This window comes from Sander lucioperca, chromosome 7 (genome assembly GCF_008315115.2).
Source record: "Sander lucioperca isolate FBNREF2018 chromosome 7, SLUC_FBN_1.2, whole genome shotgun sequence".
NCBI lineage: Eukaryota > Metazoa > Chordata > Actinopteri > Perciformes > Percidae > Sander > Sander lucioperca.
This window is the reverse complement of record NC_050179.1, coordinates 6,557,486-6,581,663: the sequence shown is the minus strand read 5'-3', so window position 1 is coordinate 6,581,663 and position 24,178 is coordinate 6,557,486. Positions and strand designations below refer to the sequence as shown.

Sequence of the window (24,178 nt, the reverse complement as noted above, 5' to 3'; positions counted from 1 at the left end):
CTTACTGAAAAGGCCATTTTCTATGCCTCACAATATGTTTAAATGTCCATCACGCCTCAAGCAACAAGGCCACAAAGCCGATTTGCGTGTTGTGTGCTACTGTATAGGTGAAAACAGCAACTTATCTACCCTTTACTCACCCTCACATCCCAAGCTACCCCCTTCCACTCACCTAATAATCACGCTCCACACTTTCTTGCACACGTCATGCGAGTCTCCGGCTGGTTCATTACTTTGCATGATAGGAGGAAGAGGAAATGTCACCTGGGTACTCTGCTTTTGAAGCCATTCACTGTCTTCATCTCACGGGGCAAATGCTGTGCTTGTAAGTCTTGAGCCAGATGAGCTGAATTTCACTTCAGCGAGTGCGAGTTATTATCCGCAACTAGGAATCATCCCCTACACGGTATACGGTGCCATTGTCCTCTACCCTATATATCATCAGGTCTGACCAGCCCATTTACACTATGGGGATCTGACAAGAGATGAGCGAACACTCGGGCATGAACATGTGTGCTAGTGTGTGTGTGTGTGTGTGTGTGTGTGTGTGTGTGTGTGTGTGTGTGTGTGTGTGTGTGTGTGTGTGGCAAGATGAAGCAGGACGGGAGTTGGGGAATCCAATCTCTCACACAGAGGAGCAGAGACAGGTGGGCAGATATGCTCTAGGCCCAGAATAACCCAGGCTGTATCCATGAATGAAATGACAGGATTACAGGGGTATTAGAAAACCTGCTGAGATGGTAGATAATGCTGTTCATGGCTGGGCGTCACGCCGCTTGCAGCAGGGTAAAAGTCTAACTGTTTGACTAATGAAAAATATGGACAAGCTCTTCACATACCACCAAGCAGATAATTCAAGGCCAGGGGGTCTCCCTCTCCGTTTACAATAATGGTTTGGTTTTAGCTACTTGATGGACATTAATACAAATACTTTAATTTTTATGTCAGCTGCATTATTGTGGATGGAAATGGGGACTGCAAACATAAGCCCCCCTACCCTGTTTAAGAATGGGATTATTGTTGTGTCAACAACCCCCATAGATAATAGTAATTACTGCCCTTGCTGCAGCACCATCAGACTGCAACTTTGGTAGCTGACAGCTTGGTCCTAATTACCAAGAACCACCAATTACTGGCTCCATTTCATTATTTATATTGCTCAGCACACCCAAATAAAAGAGACTTCAGTGACTCTGAGCAGTCACATCTCTGGCAGCTGCAGAGAAGCATCCAGAGGACCTGCTGAATCATTGCCTCGTAGTTTTTTCCTGACAATATATAGTCAGCATGCAAACACAACATTGTTTGCGCAAAGAAAACTGAGTAAAAATAGGAAAATTAGGCCAATAGGGGGATGCCTTTACTTCCTCTTTGCCAGCCGTAGGAAGTAATTTAGCTTTTCTTTACCTATTTGCTCCTGCTCGTTTATCTGCCAATAGGGCTGCAGAATCGATTCTAAAAACATCAGCCCTGGAGCCTTTACCTACTAAAACAGTTTGCATGTTGTATCTACATTTATATTTCATTCATTCCCCTGTGAGATTTATGTTGGAGTAATTGAGTCGTCTGCTGCCATGTGTGATGCCTCCAAAAATAATAAAACAAAATACATAAAAACAGTTCTTTATCTGGTGAGTGTATTCAACCATCCGTACTAACACACACAGACTTTCGCAGATGTTTCCCATCACCCTATGCTGCCAAGCGTCGTCCAGTGATGGCTGAGAGGAGGGGAGCGGGGGCTTGGGCGGGGGTGTGAAATTCTGCTATCCCTGCTCCAGTGAATTCTGCAGGAACTTGGCAGATCATTGTGGAGATTTGTATGTCTGTGGATTTGATATGAAACTGTTTAAGAGGCTCGTCTGGAGTCTGTCTCTCAATATGCCTCCCCTTAAAGTGGGACTGGCTGTTTAGCTTATGTTCCCGTAAAGCCTGACGGCCACATTTCTCAGCCCCCCAAGGGTGCAGATGGGCAATTAACTTGGCAGACAGGACTTATACTATCATCTGAAAGATAACCATTGCAACACTCTGTTGCTCCAAAAAAGTATGCCTCTGAGCAAAGAAAAGCTGAGAAAAGCTGAGCAAAGAAAAGCATACTCCTTTAAATAGGGGAACTACACAAAAAACACCTGCATTGCCTATGTAGTTTTCTGCAATCATACACCTTGTTGATTAACAAATTACTCTCTATTGATAATTTAGTGCAAATTCAATGAATCACAAAACCTGATCAAACAGTAGCTCCTGCTCAGCAATTCCAAAAGGACAAGTCTTCTCAGAAAAAAAGGTATAAGGAATATACGGTAGTGATCCAAAGCGCTTAGCATTTAGATGACAGCTGCGCAGGGCAGGCTTTGTTTGCAGGGGCTAGAGTGGAGCAGTATATGTGGCCCGGAGGCCGGATCTGTTCCAACTGTGCCCTGGCAAGAAAATATTCAGCCCAGTCAGCCCCGACAGCTTGGATATTCACAGGGGGCGATGGAAAACTGGAGGGCTTCAGCACCATGTTGGAGTTGGGGGAGCTCGTAGGAGGAGGGGTGATGAGTCAGGAACAAGGTGTTTTATATTATTTTGGTACCGCAAGGACATGGCATTTACCGTGTTCAAAGAGCACAACCAAACGTAGGCTGTTGATGAGGGCCTCGAGTCTGTGTTGGCCTGCGATGATTTAAGTTTATTATCTGGCAGGTATGTCTGCAGGGGGGCTAGCAGCATTTTTAGTTTTAATGCCAGCACTGCAATAACTTGCTGTGGTGATAATTAATTTGTAAAGCCTGGAAGTGAATTATACATTTATCACTGCAGAGAAAACAGAAATTACTGTTTATGGTTCATGAGGAAAAAATAACAAACACAGCATGACAATGATGGTTTTAAGCATGTGCATTTTCTTCCACAATGACGTTATCATAGCAATTTAGACTACATGAGACATTGTCATTTGACAAACCAATTTCAGAGTTTCTATAGATCACAGACATTAAAGTTAGGATCATCACTTTGATTTAGCATGACAAATTAATTATTCATTCTCATCTCCAGGGATGCATAGAAAGGATTTTTGATGTTGGACAGCTTTCTCCTCACTTGATTAACCTGAACTACCTTCAAAAGTGCCAATAGCCTTTTTCAAAACAATATTTTGTATGGGCTTCCTCTTTAAAAAATGATGTGTCAAAAGTATTACTATCCGTTATCTGGTTCCGTTTATATGGAATTATTTTTGTGTCTTTAATACCAAGCAAAACGTCTCAAGTATCAAACAAAAATCACTAACTCAAGCAAAAAAATTGTCACCTCAAAAGGTAAAACTTAAAACTTGCAAACAAAACATTTGTGTAGTCGTAAACTATTGGTCTTATATTTGTTTGATATTATGTCCTTTTGTTTTCAGTTCCCTCTGCTTCTTTCTCAATGATCAGTCTTTTGATCTCTCCATCACGTTTGCAGTTCTGCTCCCAGCTTTCTCGTTTGCGCTTCCCAAGTCTTTGTTTGCGATTCTGACACAAAGCTATCGCGTGGGCGGGTCTTATAGGGGTGCGTCCCCATTGGCTAATGCGTATTTGGAGCATTTTTGAGTAGCTAACTGCTAACGTTATCTAAAACTTGTAGCTATGTTAGGCTACTGAGCTAATTTGCCATGGGAATCATGAAGTCTTAGTGTCTTACTCAAGGAGCTGTATTAACTATTGTCTTCTCTCTGTAGAATAATAAAACATTGTGGGACGTGCAGGACCCCGAGCAGAGCAGAGCTACAATGCTGTCCCAGGTAACATTAGCTAGGTCAGTAACGTAGCTATATCTGATAATACACAATGCTAGGGTATTGGTTAAGTAGTACAATGTAGAAGCTGTGCATATAATGTATTCCTATCTAGAGGTTGACACATACATTAGATAATGTTCCATCTGTACACACTGTTTCTTTTTGTATTGCACTGCTGCAAGATGGCAGATAACTGACATATTTTTTGTATATTTTAACAATGTAAATTTCAACAATATTTAGAATGAATGCATATTGTTACTATTATCCAAACAATGTACTTTAACTAACACACTTTGCTAAGTGATCATTATTGTTTTTTAGTGATGTGCATGGCTGATGAAGCTCGGGTCCTGCTGGCTGCCCTGGATCACCTTGGCAGATTACCCAAGGGAAAAGCAGATGGATCATTTCAGTAAATTCAACATGAAGCCATATTGTACTTTACACATGTAGTCAGCACGGAGGTAGGAATCTAGAAAGTGTGATCAATAATATTCCAGAAATAAGTGTTCCAGTAGTGATTATGAAAGCTAGAAAAATGTTCCTAGAGTGCAAAATTAAAATTATTTATTGTTGAGCTAAATTCAAACGTTTTTTTTCATCTAATAAGGTACTTCAAGCTTTACAATAAGTCAAGGAAGTGAAGGACTACAGCCACATCCCAGCCCTTCAAAGAGGCTGTCGTCCAGACTGGAGCGGTGGGCCATCAGTGAGTCCAGGAGTTGTGTGTGATATTCCTGCACCACCCTCAGAAGCGTTGTTGCAGACACAAGTCAGCAGAGAAATACAGCTTCCTTAGGTGAAACTGAATATGTGAAATATATACATAACCCTATTACTCAGTATGTTTGTGTATTGTTGGTGATGAAAAACTGATCCTGACCTGTGATGTACTGCAAATAATGACTGACACTGAGGGTGTTTTCACACATACCTCATTTGGTCCGGACTTTCGGACTTTTTTGTTTGATCCGAACCAAAATTAGAGGTGTGAAACCTCCCCCGGACCACGGTCCGGATCAAAAGACCAAATTTTGGTCCGACCAAAAGAGGTGGTCTCGGTCCGGACCAAACTGAACCATGGTCCGGTTCGTTTACAGTGTGAAAGCATTTTTTGGATGGTTCGGACTTTCGGACCAAATAGAAGAAGCTCTGGCAGACTCTCCTTGTGTTACAAGACCGGGGAAGCTCCTTTAAGGAACAGCTCGTGCTTAGTGTGTAGGCTACATGAGAGAGTGACGGTGAATGCGCTCAGTGCAGACAGCTGTCGGCTATCAAAGCTGAGAATACATCAGCAGTTTATTTGTTAAGTTGTAGTAAATGTACAGTGTAGGTTTCCGTTTGTCTCTGAATAAATTCTCCAGAAAGTTCCCGTGTCTTGCTTCTCAACATCACAACAAAACAAAAAGAGCCACGGCAGTAGGGGAGAGCAGCAGTCAGCTGAAAAAACTCCGACACAGAGAGAGGATACGAGAGGACGGGGAAGCCCGTCTACAAACCAATCAATTATAAGTATCTGGAGACGCAGCTCACATATGTGATGACGGCAGGACGTAGTTTTGTCACGTTTAGATCTTTAGTGCGCTTGCATAACTGCAGTGTGAAACCAAAACCTACCGGATCAAATGTATACAATGTAACAAAAACATGAACCTTGGTCCGGACCTTGGTTCGGACTTTCATGTGTGAAAACACCCTAAGTTCCAGCTTCTTCTACCACCGGGGCCCCAGCCAAATACGTTCAAATATCCATTATGTATGTGAAGTTTTATATTGGACTAAAAATAAAGCATTATAATAGTCTCAACCTTATGTTCTGTATTATATAATGAACCAAACTGACAAGGGTGAATGTAAAAAAGTGTTTTAATATATTATGTGCATTTTAAAATATAATTACAGTAAAACAATGTAAACACAAATTAAATTACAGGACAGTATACTGTATATATTGATATACAATGGACTTAGAAACTACAAGTACACAAATGAAAATAAACTTAAGAAAAAGGTTATTGTAAGTGTTAATTGAGTATCTCAGTAAAATATGATCAATACATACTATATCCTGGCTGTTAGAAGCCTTAGCAAACAGTGTTTCCTCCACAGAGAGACTGAATGCTCCTCTCCCTCTGCTCCTACCACGTCCTCCTGGTTGGACTGCCTGCTGCCTGATGTGAGCTGTGATAGAAAATTATAACAAAGTTCCTTACACAAATCAAATGGTAACAAAGTTCTTTTTGATAACTGCGGCTTCTAAGATTGGGTGATTTACAATTAAAATAACTTGCTTTTAAGTAGCCATTAGCAACAGGCTTTAAAAACAATATGAACACTTTCCTTATGCTGACCTGCTTGCAAACGCAACAGAATACATGTAATTAGAGTTAGGATAGCCAGTTTTGTCATAACTAGGAAAGTACAGATGAACATTCTTGTTGTCTTGTAATGTCATCCTCTTGGTGTAAATGTAGCTATCATTACGGAGTTTCTTTTTATGCTATGCTATAATAATGCACATATCTATAAAGATGAACCAGTTAGGCACAGCTAACACTGCATATGTACTGTATGTGTCAACCTCTAGATAGGAATACATTATATGCACAGCTTCTACATTGTACTACTTAACCAATACCCTAACATTGTGTATTATCATATAATATATATAATAGAATATAGCTACGTTACTGACCTAGCTAACGTTACCTGGGACAGCATCGTAGCTCTGCTCTGCTCAGGGTCCTGCACGTCCCACAATGTTTCATTATTCTACAGAGAGAAGACGATAATTAATATGTTAGCAGTTAGCTAACGTTAAATGCTAAGTTAACAGCTTTACTAGCTAATTAGTAACTGAACACAACGAAACAACAAACGTCTAGTAACCATGCTTGCAAAGTACATCACAGATATATATAATATATATGATCAATACTTACATTTTATTAATCTTGTAGGAATCCGCTGTGGAGTGGTTTGTGTGTCATCCAAAATCTCTTAAATTAACTGCACTGAAACGTCAGGGGGCCGGCAGGCACTGAGCTGTCACTCAAAAATACTCGCATTAGCCAATGGGGACGCACCCCTGTAAGACCCGCCCACGCGATAGCTTTGTGTCAGAATCGCAAACAAAGACTTGGGAAGCGCAAACGAGAAAGCTGGGAGCAGAACTGCAAACGTGATGGAGAGATCAAAAGACTGATCATTGAGAAAGAAGCAGAGGGAACTGTAAACAAAAGGACATAATATCAAACAAATATAAGACCAATAGTTTACGACTACACAAATGTTTTGTTTGCAAGTTTAAAGTTTTACCTTTGAGGTGACAATTTTTTTGTTTGAGTTAGTGTTTTTTGTTTGATACTTGAGAAGTTTTGCTTGGTATTAAAGACACAAAAATAATTCCATACGTTTACCTATTTTTGCTATATCCTTCAAAGAAACAAATAAAAAAAAAAAAAAATGAGTACCTCACACAATAATAAGGAGTGTGGAGCTGTATAGTTGACTGCATTTATTAATGTTCAAAGTATCTAAAAGTAATACAGCACATAAAAAGGTCAGTTTCACACAAACGGACACAAAAAAGGACAACAAAAACAAGGGATTTGTTTGCTCTTGTACATCCAAATTCATTCATCCCCAAGTAGTTCTTTGCTCTGGGGTTGTGCCAAGGCAAAGCCTCATGGGGTAAATGATTGACACCTCCTAATCCTCATGGCTACCAAAAAGCATGTCATTACCATGACATGTACACCATCTTCTGGGATGTGAGATGAAGTGTGGGAACAACAAAGGGATAAAAACAGTGAACAAAACTCTAAAAATAAGACGTGTGAATTTTTTATGTGCTGTGTTTTGGTTCACACATGTAGCTTAAGTACTTTGAGAGAAATGCATCTCTGCACCCGACTTCTATTAATTCAGCACAGCTAGACCAACCACCTGGGGTAGCCTTCATTTCAAACAAGCCATATTTTGTATATATTTAACACTGGCGGGCAGGCTGGAAGGCATGCAGGACTAGAGGATATGTGATGGAAAGTGGAGCACAAGAGTTATGGCCTAAGCAAGCAGCTGATTATGGAGAAGATGAGTGAGAAAAGGAGTTGTCTGTCAAGCTAAGCCCTTCGCAGATGGACGAGTGTGGCACACTAAGAAACCAGCAAGTCCTGAGGCTTTGTGGCAGCTCTGAGTTTTAAAGTACACCACAGAAACCGTTTAGAAAAAAGGGATGGAACAGTGGATAAACCCAAATATAGTATATTATATTATACAAATGTGTATGTTAATATTCCTCACATATTCATTCATCTCATCGACTGAGTGAATCATGGTAAAACAATGGTCGTTTCTCCACTCTTAAGTGAAGTATGAACAGCAGAAGCTTTTACAGCTGTCTATATAAAACGATTATAGCAGCAGTTAATTGCTGCGGCTCTTCATTTAATGAGCATCAGAGCAAATGTAATTATTGCAGCCTTTAATAAACAAGCACAGAAACCTAGTGGTGTGCAAATAAAGTTATGACAGAATATAACTTATCCTAACTTGTAGGCCAATACTTGACTTATAATTGGACCATTGTTTCCTGACACACAAACACACTGTGTTGACCATTTGCTAGCCAGCAATGTTCCACTTCTGTGAGCGCAATAACAAAAATTGTTTTCATTTGTGTACTGTGGCACTTGGGGGCTGACCCTTGCCTGTGTAGCTCCCAGGTGAGACAGTCAGCTATCTGCTGGGTAGCACAGCTATTGCCTCACTCCCTTCCCTCTGCAAATCCTATCTGCTCAGTCCTTTCCCTAGAGCTCACTATCGCCCTGCTACCTCTACTCTTGTACTGACAGCCAAACAATGAGAGCCAGGACCGCCTTAACGAGTAGAAAGTGGAGGCTCAACTAATTAGAGACACCCCACTCCACCCCAAGCCATCGCCTCCAACCCCTCCTATTAACTCAGAACAGTGTGATACAGCTTGGCCAGGGCTGGGACTGTTGGGCCCATCGTGAGAGAAATAGGGTTTGGAAGTTGTTTTTCTGGCAGCTGGCCAATGGGGGACCGTAGTAATTGCCCGAATCTCACTGTGGCAAGTGAAGAGAAACAGTGTGAGGGTGGTACAAGCCAAGGAAAGTGAGAAAATGCTGGGACCAAGTGTGGGAATGAAAGTCTAGCAATAAAAAAGAAAAATACAGATAGGGAAAGAGGATACAGATAAAAGCTTTGAAAAACGAGGTACAAAAGATAAATGTTTATAAGAAAAACATGGAATGACATGCGGGACAAGTGATTTCGAAAAAAGTCAGAGCTTGAGGACTCTCATTTCGTGAAAATAATACAAGTAGAAAGAAAACTGGAGAACGTATTGGGAGTGGAAGTGAAAATAGAATAACCTCAGGTGCTACTCACTAGGGAGAGGCAGACAGGGGTGCAGTGAGCGTCTTGGCTGCTGGAGTGGAACAAAGCAGGGTGCAGCGGCGGCTGCACGGTGGGCCCTCACTGGACACTTCAATCACAGGCAGCCGGAGCCCAAGGCAAATTTGGCCAATTAGCCGCACACTACTGCTGACCCCCAGCTTCATTAAGGGCCCGGGCTCTGGATAAGGGGAGAGAGGAGAGAATTAGGGAGGGAGAGAGAGGGAGAAAGAGAGTATAAAGCATCAGCACTGGCCAGGTTTGTGAAGACACACATGCATTTGCACGAAAACACGCGCTAGAGGTGAAGCTCAAGGTTACAGATAAACACAATCAACTGTGGCAGCAGCCTATACCACATACTCGCCACATTACACTCTCCCCTTCCTGTGGGTTTACACCTGCAGCAAAGGTGGCGGTGAGGGGGTTAGAGTCGTTGAAGCCAGAGGGCGTAGCTCCCCCCCTCTCTCCCACACAACTGCACTGACAGCAACAGGTGTGGTGGCCAGCAGACATGCAATTACCAGGCTGAGAATCTGCTCTTTGTGACAGAGACAACGGCAGATCAGAGGGAAAATCAGACCTAGAGGGTGAGAGGAGCGAAGAGGGGGGAAGAGGCGAGAGACGAGGAGGAAGAAAGGAAGATACAGACTACCGAAAGTCCCTGGAGGGGAGACAGAGAGAGATATTTTCAGTCCGCTCTTTTCATCGCAAATCCCTCGCCAGCAGAGCGAAAAACAGATCAAAAACCAACACATACAGTAACTATGACACACCTGTTGTTCTGCAGTAGCAATACAAATTTACACGCTTAGGTGGTCTGGAGAGACCTCACATACATGTGTGGCACAACAATGAGACAAAGGAGAGAGTAAACTGACAGCATCCTATTTCAATGCAGATTGGGTGGGGCTGTGGGTGCTTTGGGACAGGTTGCGCTCAATGAGCCCTGACAGAAAGACTGTTAGGTGTATGCGTGTGTGTGTTTGTCTGTATTATAAGTGTGTATATCCACATGGGACCTCTGTCTGCATCAGCCTTGTGATGGAAACCTCAGTGATGCTCCAGGGTGGGGGTGGTAGCAGCTTCATATTCTCTTTCCCTCGATTTGTCTGCTCTCCCTCTCCGATTACCGGCCTTCGATCAGGCTAAAGCAATGTTTGCGCGCTTTGCCGCCAGTGTAGCAATAAGTGCTGTCAGAAACCTTGCATGCTTGGGTGGAGAAGAGATACTGGACCTTTATTTAAAACAAGCCAAGGATAAAAGATCAATGACCCAATTCAGGCCATGAATTGCAGGGGAAAGTTCGCAAACATAGTGGGAGATTATGAGAGAGAGATGTATGTGTGGATGGGGGGGGGGGGGGGGACAGAGAGTGAGGGTGCATCTACCTCATCTGTGTGCTAGTGGCTTATTGATCGGTGGAGACACACAGCTCCCAGCCATTCATCACAGGCCACTCAGGCCCTTAGATAACTCCTATGATAGTGCCCTGCTACTGAGCAGCTGCAACTGGCCATATCCATTATCCTTCAAAGTAAGCCCCCTAGCCTGGGAACAGGGATGGTGGGGCTACTGGGTGACAGGCTGGAAGGAGGGCTGAAATGGAAAAGACCAGGCCTGTGGTTAGGAGCCTGAGGCTGAGGCTAGTGTATACAAAGGCAGGAGCTGGGGTTGAAGTGCCAGGGTTTTATGACAAATGGTGCTCCGACAGCCAGAACAGAGATGAGAAACTGTCTGTTTGCACCAGTTGGAGAGAAAAAAAAAATATGTGACAGCACTATTGTTTCCATTTCTCGGCCAAACAGTATTAGCAAAGCTGTTTTATAGCAGATAGCACACAAACCATCCGAGCGACAGGCAGGCAGCTCTGAAAACTGCTGAGTGGCTGTGTATGAGAGTGTGTGTGTGTGTGTGTGTGTGTGTGTGTGTGTGTGTGTGTGTGTGTGTGTGTGTGTGTGTAAAGAGAATTCCCAAATTGCGCAGGTGGGGATCAGCCATAATGAGCCATGCAGGGAGAGAAGAAAGGGGGGGAGGTCGGAGTGAGTGCAAAAAAGAAGGGAGGAGGCCAAAGAGCGAGGGAGAAAGCCAGAGTGAGAGTGATGGAGACGGGCTCAGAGCCAGAGACAAGGCCCCAAAAGAGCAATTACAGGAGCTCCAGAGAAGGTGTAGCCCCAGCCCCCAGACATAGTTTAGAACAGCACAAAGCTCTGCCAGACATATACTCACAAGCACACACACACGCTGTGATCTAAGAAAAACTTCTGATGAGCAAAAGATGGAGATGTACAAAATAGGAGAAGTTGGGTGAAAGTCAAAACGGGAAGGACACATGAGGTGGGAGTATGTTTAAACCGGGGTCATCTCAATCCAAAACATCCCCATGTTTTACTCCTCTACATGTTTTCAAGGCAGCATTCTGTTCTGGTCGAAACCTGTTCCTTTAACAGCTTGGCCCAAAACAAAAGCTGAAACTCCGGGGCTGAAGACAGTGTATGCAAAACTTTAAAGTTGATTGTCCTCCATGTGATGAGGGCTAAACAACACTGAAAAGTGTGGACAGCCTCGCACCATGGTGCCCGTCATAAATCCGAGTTTGAAATGGTTTCTGAAGGCAACTGTTTCTGCCCCCCAACACCCCACCTCACCCACCACCACCTTTGCTTAAAGGGGAACGACATGTTGGAAAGACCAAGCAAGAATGATAGGAGAAAAAGAAAGAGAGAGATGTGCAAACAGATAAGGGGGGTGGGGGGAGAATTAAATTAAGAGAAAAGTTCTCGCGCACCGGTATGCACCATTGATTTCCTATTCTCTTGGAAACATTTAATGAGCTTAAATAGGAGCCTCGTTTGACACTGCCACAGTGACTCGGAGGAGCCTTACAGTGAGAGGAAATCGTTCAGCGACTGTGACGGCTACCAGAGGAGGGTGGAAGATGGAGAGGAGGTGGAGGAAGAGGAGGAGGGAAGGGGGCGGGGAAATGAAGGTTTTAATGCCAAAGCAAGAGACGTCTGCAAGACAGATGTTGGATTATGCTCGGGAAATGGTCCATGGGTAGCATTACTTGCCTAGTTCTCAATGAGGAGGAAAAAAGAATGAAGGATGAAGCAGATTACTGGAAAAGAGGCAGGCGGTGGAGGAGGCTGAAGGTGGTTTACATTCAACCAGGCTGCCTAGTTATGTAGGTGCTTACCACTTACAACATGCACTCATTATAACCCAACAGTGTCCAAACTGACTGACAGCTACTGCTCTACTGCAGTGTTTCACCTCATTACTTCCTGGATGACCTCCCTATGAGGCATTTAACAGATGCCTATTGCTTGGCGGCCATCTTGTTTTTCTACCCTCCCCTGCTCTCTTTTCTCCCGGCAGAAAAACTATTGTCACTTCAGAGAGCAAAGTCCTGAGGCGCTTCGCTGCTCTCTGCCACTGATGAGGGCCTACTGGGAACCATCGGCAGCCGCTTTATGAAGCCGTCTGGCAGAGTGAATGGACTCAGCGTCCCGCCACCTTTTGCAGGCAATCATGATAATAAGTGTGGAGTCGGGCATGGCTGTACACTGGCACCACAAGGGGCCCTCCCCTCACTGACTGCTGGGTGTGTGTGTGTGTGTGTGTGTGTGTGTGTGTGTGTGTGTGTGTGTGTGTGTGTGTGTGTGTGTGTATTGAATTTACTCTTATTGCATTTTTTAAACAATTCTCTAAATCCAAACTAATTCAACTGAGAATAGCTACAACAACAAATAAGACAGAACTTAAACAAAACAAGAACCTCATAGTCCAGTCAAGAGGCATACTGTAAATAATCAGGACAAACTTATCAACAGTAAGTCAACAAAAGAAATATGCACTCCTATATTAAGAAAAGTGTTACATATATAATTAGTAAGGTAAATCTGGCAATGTATAATGATATAGATTAGTCAAGCTTAACATTACCTTTTGGTCTTTGAGCACTTGCAAATTTGATTTTTCACCATTGTCTGAGTAATAAACTAATAAAAATAATCAAATTTTATGTTGCAGCCCAAGTATTGATATTAGGAGATATAGTCCAGCCCTATAGTTTATATCTACATAAATGCAAAAGAGATACACTGTGCTTTCCATACGTTTAGGAGGACTGCTACTGCTGGGTACAAAACAGGCTCCCAAACATGATGACCAGCTTTTAATGACTCTGAGTGTAGATGTGCTTAATGTGCATGTAAACATCCTTATACATATGTGCATATGTAATTGCTGCTGGTAAGTGGTTAAGCATAAATATTTCAGGTCCCTGTGTCATGCTTTTAACTCAGTCGGTCATGTGTTCAGGTTTACAGCAGCTTTGAAATTCCACTGATGTCTGTTTCTTATATTATTAGGTCAGAAAGGAGTTCTTCAGTTCCTGACCCTAGTTTTTTCCTCCAGCTTTGGCCCAGCTGCAGAGAGAGCGGCTGGCATGTACCACCTCTGAGTATCTATCCAGACAGATGCATAGTAAGCAGTGCTACAACCAGAGTGGGTGTTTGGCACAACTGGCAGCAGTGCTGAGACCATGTTTCGCTGGGCTTTCATGTGTGACTTGCAGGAAAAAGTTGCAATGAAGTGGATTTTTTTTTAAATGAAAACAACTGAAACAATCATGTGATCCTCTGATGATTAATTATGGTAAAAGAAAAATATGACCACAGTAGAGGCCCTTTTTCCTTCTGTAGAGTTCCAGCAGATACACATAGGCGTGCACTCCCACACACACATACCAAGTATAGAAACTGGAAGTGACTAACAACAGCATAAGGACGACAACTTGGGAAAGGCGTAGTGGTGAAGTGCCCTACACTGTTTTCTCCAGCGTCCCCAGCTGTCATTTCCACCCTTCTTGCTCAACATAGTTAGCCTGGTCCTACAGACTCTCGTACATTTAATTTGTACAGAGAGTCTGGCCACTCTCCATTGACAAGTGTTAACTTCCTTGAAGGCGGGTACTCTGTTGAAGTTTAAAACTATTGGATCTGCCCAGAGCCACTCTGGATCTGCCATAACCAATCGCCAACGTTTGGCCGTGACGTATGTCATGTGCATGTGCAACAAGAGGGGAGACCGACAACAACATTGGCTTATATTTAGCATTAGCATCGCTAGTGTTAGCTTTAGCCAACTCCTTCACCACTAATGGAGCGAGCTGGAAAATCAAACTTCTCCCAAACCCCGTGGGGAGGAGGGCCACAACATCATGGCCACCAACACAATTCAGCAAAGATTGTTCTTGCTCGGGCTTTAATTTCTGGATATTCGGACCAAATGGCTTCACTCCCATCTTTCTAGTGTACGACCTCAACGTCATCATTCTCAGCCACTTCCTCTGTTCGCTGATTGTACCGCCAAATATTTGGCCGAAGAAAACCCAAGAATATCACTGGAAACTGACTTTGCCCTCCATAGGAATCCATAGGCCATCATCTATACAACACTATGGAGCATTCTCTGAATCATTTACACCGGCCTATATATAGCCTGTGGAGAAAAGATCATTATTGAAACAGAAAGCTATATTTCATAATTGCACTACCACGCTTCTATCTCCTCAGTGAAATTGGCTCTCCAGAATATATTCTCTCTCACTCTACTCCATCTCTCTTTATCTCCCTCTCTCGTCTGTTAGAGAGGGCGATTTTGACAGGCTTCCTGATGCAATAACCACCCTCCATTTGTATCTGAGGACTGTGCATTAACTAGACAGTGTAATCAGCCTGCACGGGAAAGGCAGCAAGCCTCCCCAAACGGCTGCTTCTTACCACTCTTTGCTTTAACAGCACGCCATTAGGCCACAATTAGCGCAGTGTACTCTGGGGAAAATAACCCCCTCAAAGACCTTTAGCCAGCAGAGCGGATGCGAGAAACAAGGCGATTTTCATCCAATGTCCAATGTTGCTCTAAACGCTCGAGAGAAGTAATCTTATTTGATCACACTTGCAGGCAATAGGACTTCAAAGTAGAAGATAAAAAAGAAGAAATCTGTGCCATGGGAAAACCTGATACTATTGACATGTTACGGTAGAAGATTTTTAAGTAAGGACTCTAAAGGAAAAGGCTTATCGCCAGACACCTCAGACAGAGCATAATGCACCTAAAAGGCAGCAGGCAAAAACATAAAAAAAAAAAAAAAAAAAAAAAAAGAGCGCTGCCTTATCATAAGTGTATGCACTTTCCAAAACATGGAGGTGAGTTAGTTGAAGTGCCCCTGTGGTGAAGGTGCACTTCATGTGGATGTGTTAATCCAGATGAGGATGCAGCCTGCAAAAGCTAAGTTCAGCACGCTACACATTACCTCCCTCAGGGCTTTGGAACAATAAAAGAGAAATGTGTGTCCCTGTGGTCATTTGTGGCATGCTGGCAATGGGCAGACACAGATAAGAGTTTGGATTGGTGGAGGCTGACACACTGTGATTATCTCCTGCTGCTGGAATTGACCGTCCATCAATCCAGACAGCCAAGAGGACCGGGCCGATCGAGTCAATTGTTGCCTGAGCCGAAATTTTTATGATTCAATGACCTCGAAGAAAAATGTGTCAAGTGTTTCAAATGTGTTGTTGCACTGGAGCACTCATGCATTGTGATTCAGATTCACAAATACTCATGAAGATACAGAAAAGTGCAGCAGTCTCAGAGGTACAATCACTAGCACACACACACACACACACACACACACACACACACACACACCTTCCTGGCTCCCTTATCACCTTCCCCCTCACCTCATGATGCATGTTCTGGACCTGAAACCAAGTCCATATACCAGAATGAGCCACTGGAGAAATGGAGGAAAGTAAGGAGTGCGGAAAGAGAGAGGGAGAGAAAGAGAGTGTCAAGAAGCACATTCTTTCTGCTGAGTGCAATCTGGAAGTGGAAAGGTAGATAAACAATGACGTGAGCCGCATCCCATCTCCCTCCTAAAGCCTGAACAGACACACACTCGCCACATTGCATCGCCACCGATCCTGTGCAGTGTGCCAAGCATTGTCAGGGATTGGGTCTTATCAATCGTTGGCCAGATACTGAGCAGAACCGTGAGGCAAACAAAGGGAAGGGGAGAGAACAAAAATGGAGGGGAGCTGCAAGCGACAATGAGAAACACAAATGAGACGATGGCTGGGAGCCACCCGTCCACGCGGCCCAGACCGACTCTATTTAATCTGGTCAAGTCGGCCCCAAAATCAAAGCAAAATCAAATCTCCTCTAGTGAGCTGACATAGGAATGAATCAGACAACCAATCCCACCCAAAAAGGAAGTTGCAGTGGAATTGAATAAGGGGATATGGGGCCATGCTGCATTGTGCTAGGCATGCAGACTATTATGGCTGGGGAACTCTGCTTTATTTAAAAAAAAAAAGTCCATTTGCATTCACTCAGCTTGCGAGAGGAGCTCGGGGGCAAAGTTAGCTGCTGCTCCTACTGCTTGTGAATTACTCACCATCTTTTTTAGGCCCTTCTGGCATGCAATATATCACAGTGGTAGTAGAAATCTTTATTATCCCTTATGGGGAAATTGTCCTTGTAGTAAGTCAGCGATAACAACAAAAACAATATCCATACAATACAAAAGCATAAAAGTTGAAGACTGATGAAGAGCAACAGCTGGAGCAACAGCCGGAGGGATGCTCCCTGTGGATACTACGCCTCTTGGGGCCACCCTGCCCTGAAAGGGTGCTTAGCTAGACCTGAGTAAGACTAGAGTGAGACATATAGAGGCCACAGCGGGGATGACATGAAGGAAGAGGGCCAAAATGAAGAGACTTTGACAGCTATCCCTCGAGCGGCAAGATGAGCTGCACCTGTATGCACCTCGGCTCTCTCAGTTTAGTTTTCATCTCTTCAGACTCCCCGCCCACTCAAATACACACGCAGCAGACTCTTCAGCTCTGTTGGCACTGGCGGACACAACAGGAGGGAGGGATCAGGTGGCTGGGGCAAGCAGACGGAAAGAGAAGGGCTGGGGAGGGGGTTGACAAATGAGTCTCGTCAGGTAACATTCACAGATGTGAAGGGAAGGAAGGAAAGAAGGGAGAGGAGGGTGTCTGTCAGCTCATGTTGGTTCACCAGTGAAAAAATCTCCTGCCCTGATTTGAAACCACTGTAGCCAAGAGACAGGAGGACAGAGACACAATGAGGAGACATTTGAGACTGGGTCGGTTTCACTTCAGGACCGGTTTCTGATTCTGATTGAGGAGACAACGAAACATGGCCTCAGTCTCTCTGCCATGGCTCTGATCAAAAAGAGCAGGGGGCAAGGCAAAGGAAGAGCCCTGGAAGTATTCAAGTGCCTAGAAATTTGGGTCAGACACATGACATGTTAATACAATGACAAAAGAAGAAAATTGAGAAGAAAGTGGGAGAAAATGAAAGGAGAGGACTGAAAGGGAGCAAATTTTGCACAGCAGAGTAGATTTGTGTTTCAACATGCCCCAGCATGCAGGGGAAACAGGAGCTTATTTGCAACCAGCTTCAGAAAATAAAAAGAAGATAATAACTTCTAAGTGATTTTGGCCAAATGAATGCACAATACTTCAGCTGTACTCTTCAGACCTTGATAAATGCCCACTGTCGAGGCCGTTATTAAACACCAGAGAGACTGCTGGGTCCCTGTGCCAGGCAAAACTAATTAAAGCCAGGCAGATGTGTCTGGACAGTAGTGTACCAAACACACACACACACACAATGTTACATGCTTGCTCACTTCTATGCACGCATGCACACACACAACCTCTAAATGGGCTGTTAACCATGTCCACAGTGCAATCAGTGCCAGCTGATGAGCCGCCACCGTGCCAAGTAGAGCAGGTGAACACAAAACAACAGCATCTCAGCTTCGATTTAACTTTGGCGTGGTTAACTTCGGAAACTTTTTGTCAGCCAGCGGCCAGAGAGAGGAAAAAACACCTTTACCCCTTGTGTCTTGTTATCCTTGCCGACACCAGGCAACGTGTTTCTTTTCTGTATTCCCTACCTTCTCCGCTGAAGTTGATGAGAGTTTGAGCTAACAGCAACCAATTAATCTTTCATGATGCACGTGTTCTTGCTTTTGTTAGGTCTGCTCAGTGAAATTGTATGAGACTGCAGCTGTACAAAAGAGAGCTGGTGACACTTTCGTCCTCTTCTTCCTCTTCCTCTCCACCTTTCATTCTCATACTTTGTGAGCAAACAGCTGGGCTTTTTGCAAAAGCTATCATTACAGCAGCCTACAGGCATGAGAGCTGCACTCCAAATCGCTGATGGAAGCCCAGCTAGTCGAGTCGGAGCTTGAGATGAGATTGCATTGAGGATGGGAGTACAGGGGATGGGGAATGATGGCTATTAGATGATAAACACACAGAATTTCACATCTGTGCACGCAAACATGTACAGAAGCGCATGACATGAAACAATACAGGTGCCCGTGTTTGATCTTCATTTAGGCGGTATCATCTTCTTACACACACCAGTAGGTCTCTCAAAGTCTCTCAAAGACATACACACAGTAGTAACTAATCACCCATCTGGAGCAGCCATTCCCAGGTCTGGATGACAAAGCGCCCATGCCCACAAATATAGGTTAATGCCCTTCTCAACAAAAGGCTTAGGCTGCATTACAGCCAAACAGACAGGTCTAAAGAGAGGGTGGGGGGGGGGGCCATATAGCATATGACCTGGCTCAGACAAGCATGAACAGGGGAGGAAGCAAGTGACATCACAGATAAGGGTGTTGCACTTAGGCTAGCTACTAGTGGCTACATGGAGTTGACAAGTCTGTACGTGCACTTGATTTCAATAGCAGCTCCCTGAGTCAAGGGCAGGGAGAGGGCAGAGCCAAAATAGTAAAAAGCCATTTCAAATGTGACTAGGCTAGTTTGTGAAGTGAAAAATCCAGTGTGGCTTACCCACAGGGCTTTGCTGAAACCCTCTCGTCGCTAAATATTAGTGCGTTAGCAGTGGCAGGTGCTAGCCATACCCTCTGGGAGCAGTCCGTGGGGTAGGGCTTATCCTCCATATGCCTCAACTACTGTGGAAAACTGTTTCCCCAGCAGAGGCTTGTTGCTGGCTGGCATGATCCAGGTAAGTCTCCTAGTTGTGACGGACCTGATGCAACCAAAGCCAGGTTCAGAATGTGGGATAAGGTTGGATCAGAGCCAGGAGCCATTAGCGAGCAGTGTCTGACACAACAGGCAGAACACAATATTTTCAAAAGGCGTAGAAGGACTTGAACAGAGCCGTGGTGAAGAGTGCTAGGCAGCTGTTTCATTCAGGCCCTCTGATAACAACCCCCTGTCCAGATTGGCTACTGCAGACAGGGCAGAGGATCGCAAGGCAGCACGAATACAAATCACTTCTTCGATAGTCTACACTGAGCTAAGCAAACCCTAGTGCACTGGCATTCTCTTATTCATTTCTTAGCTGATCAAGCCTCTTGTGATTCAATGCATGCTGCTGTAAAGAATTTTAATGTACTTGCATGCATTTAGATTAATGTGCATCCTTACAAAAGAGCATATGACAGTATGGTTTATAAGCAGAAAACACTTAAGCTATCAGGAAGGCCCAGCAGTATGAACAGACAAAGATCTAGCTAATGGCACTCCCCATATCATTTACGGTACAGCTCCTAGCCATAAGCTGAATCACACATTTACTCCAAAGAAGAAGAGAAGAAGGGACGGTTTCATTTCTCAAGAGATAACATCCTAAGAATACTTTCCAAGAGATTAGTTTTTGCTTTCAATCCCAACTGTGAATAAGGAAACGACAAGTGCATCAATTATGAGTGTTGGAAATGAAAACTCAAGTTATTTAATTCTCTTTTTTCACTTTGTGCTTGGATATAGTTACCAAACAAAGCTTGTGAGCAATGTAACTAACAAATGGAGGCACGTAAACTCAACAGCACAGGCCTTTTATTCTCTTTTGCAAAAAAATCTTGACAATATGAGTTTCCTTTTAATTATAAATCTGTAGATTTAAAATATTGGTGGGAGACCATCTGGCTGGTGCTTGATCTTAACAATCAGACACAGATCCAAGTGGACTGTCCTCTGCTAGCACACCTATCACATACTGACCATTGTAATCACCCAAAACAACAAGCCTTTACATCTGTGACTGAGGCTCAGTCCCATTAAAAACCCATCACACCCACTACCGCCATGCTACGCTTACTGCGCACAAAACCTATTGCTATAATTGGCTCCAGTGCACACATTTCCAACTCTGGACGGGCCAACCGGAAAATGCAAAAAAAAAAAAATAATAATCTGCAGTACCTGGAAGAGATCCAAACTCTAGTCATGTCTCAGTGACAATCAAGCATGACAAATTAGTTCCAAAACATGAGGACTGTTTCAATCAGACGGGTGGAAAATAAGGGATGAAATAGAGAAGAGGTGAAACAAAACATTGTTCATTGCTTGCTTCAGGAGGCCAAGGGTGATGGCACACCTTCAGATGAAGGCACACGCTCCATCATCCCACATAAACACACAGAAAGGTGCGGTTGTGAAGCGGATCTGTTGTTACACAGCGACCGCAGTGAGGGCCACAACCATGTCATTACCCCAGCCAGCGAAAAAGAGGAATCCCAGAGCCTGGCATGTTGAACCTTGCGGTAGAGTTGAGAGTGTGTTTGTGTGAGGATGTTTGCCAATGAGGGAAAGATAAACAGAAATGGGGGGGAAAGAGTTAGACTGTGAATGTGTATGAAAGTGTGACTGAATGAAGTGTGTGCACATGGAAGTGACTGTGTGCCATCAAGGCTCAGCTCTAGTTTGAGCAAGCACCGTGGAGATGTTTGTCATACCAGAACGAGGAGCGTGTCTGGACTGGGATGAGACTGAGAGAAAATGCTAGCGGTGCCCTAAGGCGCTCTGAATAAAAAATAAAAAAAACACTGCCCTCTCTCTTCAACAGAACATACTCAAAGACTGACTTGCAAACTCATGATTTGAGGGAAGGGGGAGCTTAAGGCCACTCATTAATACAAAAACAGAAAAAGAAATCACAAATGAGAGCAAAGGGCAGGAGAGGGAGCTATTTATGGAAAATAAAGTGTAATTTATAAGCAAAGTAACCAATCATCACCAGCAAGAGACAATAGAAACTCGCAATTAGTCATAATTGTTTCTTGGGTGTGACATGACTACAGATAATGGAAAACTATAATTGATATTCTGAACTGACTTTTGTTAATTAAAGCACTGATTATTCTGCTAAACAGACTTCGACAACCAGAGGCACAGCACTGCCCTTTAGAAAAGGCACTTGCACAGCGTTAAACTGAATTCCTTTGAGGCCTATGTTTTTTGCAGCGCTGTTGTCGGGGGATCAGGACGTTCAATGATATGTAAACAAACACAAAAATGGGAGAGCGGTTTGCACACGAGACAATCCCCAAACCAAGCATTTTTATTTGTTTTCTCCAATAAATGTCAAGCTTTATTAATTGATTGAGCCGGAGAGAGACAGAGACTGGGAACGGAGAGAGGCAGCGGAAGCTATGAAGCAGTGTGTGGACTATTGTAATTTCATCCCTCTCTGCTCTCGGGGGAAATTGATGCCAAAACCTTACACACACACACACACACACACACACACACACACACACACACACACACACATCTTCATATACATACATACATACATACATATAACATAACCTCAACTCTGAAAAACTTAGTACAGCAACAAAAATAAGCCGAAAAATGATCTAAATCCTACTGTAGGAAAAGTTTACAGAAAGAAGTGGCCTGTAATTACTACAGCATATCTGTGGACTGAAGGGTTTGTGGATTAGAAAGGTTGGACAATGAACAAAAGGGGACCTTGGCTTACCGAGAGCCTGGTCTGGGCATATAGGGGAGGCAGTTGAGGACAGCACACTTAATGGAAGTGACAGTCAGCAGATACGCGCCAGTCCCCTCTACCCGCAATCGCTTCTGCTGCCTCCTCCTCCTCCTCCTCCTCCTCTGGCCCCGGAAAAGAAAAGGAAAATAACCCGCCCCCCAATCTTCAGATTACATACAATACACACTAACATTCCAGGAGAGAGGGAGGGGAGGGGTGGAGTGGGGGAAGTGAATAGACAGGGAGTGCTGCCAGGGCCTACATTTAGATAGCGTGGTTATCAGCGGGAAAAGGGGAGAGAGAAACAAAGAGGAAGTTTACTGGCGTTGTTTTATCTGGAAGGGCATTAAACTGCGAGGCACACAGGGGACGAGACAGCGAGAGTAAAGAGAAAGACCATTCAGAGGAAAGAGAGAAACTGTCCAAAGTCAGGCAACATTCAGAAGTGTCCTGTCTCTCTAACTCACAGTCACACACAGACACTTTGCCCTTGGCTGAAAGTCATCCCTAGTTCATGGTTGCTGGCTTTGATAGGAGTCCGGGCCCTGGAACGAGTTACTAACGAACCAGAAAGCTGCTCATCGGGCGATTGGTGCAGCTTGATGTGCAGCGAGAGAGGCTGTCACTGGGATGGAAACTGAATGTTGCCTTTGATAAAACACTCAAAGAGGGATAAAAACAGAACGGGAAGTAGGCAGCCCATTAGGCCATGATAGAAAGAAGGGGAAATGGAGAGGGCCAGACGAAAAAGGACTTGTGGTAAATCCGTGGCCCAGTGTGTTGTCCTTGACCCTGTCAGATGGGGCTGAGGCCTGCAGTGAGAAAGAGTGCTGGGCACACTGCCCCCCAGGTGTGGGCTGGAGAAGGATGAGAGGCATGTCGATGAGGGGGACCCTCCCCCCCACCACACACACCCCAACTACCGGCAGCACCAAGGCAGTCTGCCGGAGCCCACTAATCAGAGAACTTAGCCGCTGACCTCTCCACAGGCGCTATACCTTTTAATGAGATCCATGCCTTTGATTCGTCTAGCCGCCTGGAGGGAGAGGCAGATCACACATAAGTTCAGACACATACACATACACTTTGCCAACTGTAGATGGACTTTCACATCCACACACTGCTGTGAACGCAAAGACACAAGAGATGTACACAGTTGAAATAATGAGCGCTTTGTAATCCACAAAGGCCAAGGGCTCTCATGCGTGTTCATGCATGCACAGAGGAAATGGATACACAACAATGGACTAGAACAAGCACGGACGAAGAACTGTCTAAAGCAAACTAATCAGCACACACAAGGACACACAGACATAAACTGAGCCCAGCTCAAGGACACAACACCCACCTTGTTAAGAGGCTGAGGGAGGTGCAGGTGAGATTGGATCCAGACATGCTTGCTCACAGATAGAATTGAATTATTGATCAGCCAACCGATTGTGTTATGAGGAATTCATGGATTCATGCCTGGGCTGTCCAGCTCCCTTAGGCTGAAAGACAAACTGTGTGTGGACTCACTGTACATGTATACATTTGTGTATCTGTGTGCATGTGTGCTGGGGAAGCCTAGTGGGAAGCAGGTTGCACTGGTCGAAGTTTGAATTATTTTCTGTGGGCGGAGTAGGCAGTGTGAGCTCGCACTTAGACAAGACAGAGCAAACAGTGAATCGATCAAGCTGGCTGGGGTGATGCATACAGAAGGAAGGCCTCACCCTCGCTGCGCTGAGAGAGCTTTAACTGCTCACACACTGAGTGGCTTTTTCATTGGCACTCAGGCAACTTTTAATACCACCAATGGACAGAGAGGAAATGGAATTTTTATTCGTCTGAGCTCCAAGGGTGGTCTGCTGCTGCTAATAATGCACTGAAATACAAGGCCTCGCTTAGCTCGGGTTCCGTTTCTAACATCAACATCAGCCCACATGAGGTTCATGCCATTACACAAGGTAGGACTATATTCTGTCATGAAGCTGTGGTACTTAAAAAGTCACTTTAACCCAGAAACCTTTCAACACTTCCTTAACGGTGATCCACAGCATGGGGAACTGGACGGTTGGACTGGATGTTTTTTTGCACTGCATAATTCTTTCCAAGGCTTAACCTAGTTCTTCTTCAAAAAAAAAAAGT

At 44.2% G+C, this 24,178-nt stretch overlaps 1 protein-coding gene across 2 annotated transcripts in view; it reads right to left on the bottom strand.

Moving 5' to 3' along the window:
- Positions 1–24,178, bottom strand: part of plxnb2b (plexin b2b) — a 131,646-nt gene that overhangs the window by 98,052 nt on the left and 9,416 nt on the right. For both annotated transcript variants that reach the window (XM_031283361.2, XM_036002871.1), the window contains one exon: positions 9,188–9,374. The gene's annotated coding sequence lies outside the window, so the exon portion shown is untranslated. The remainder of the gene's footprint in view (positions 1–9,187; positions 9,375–24,178) is intronic.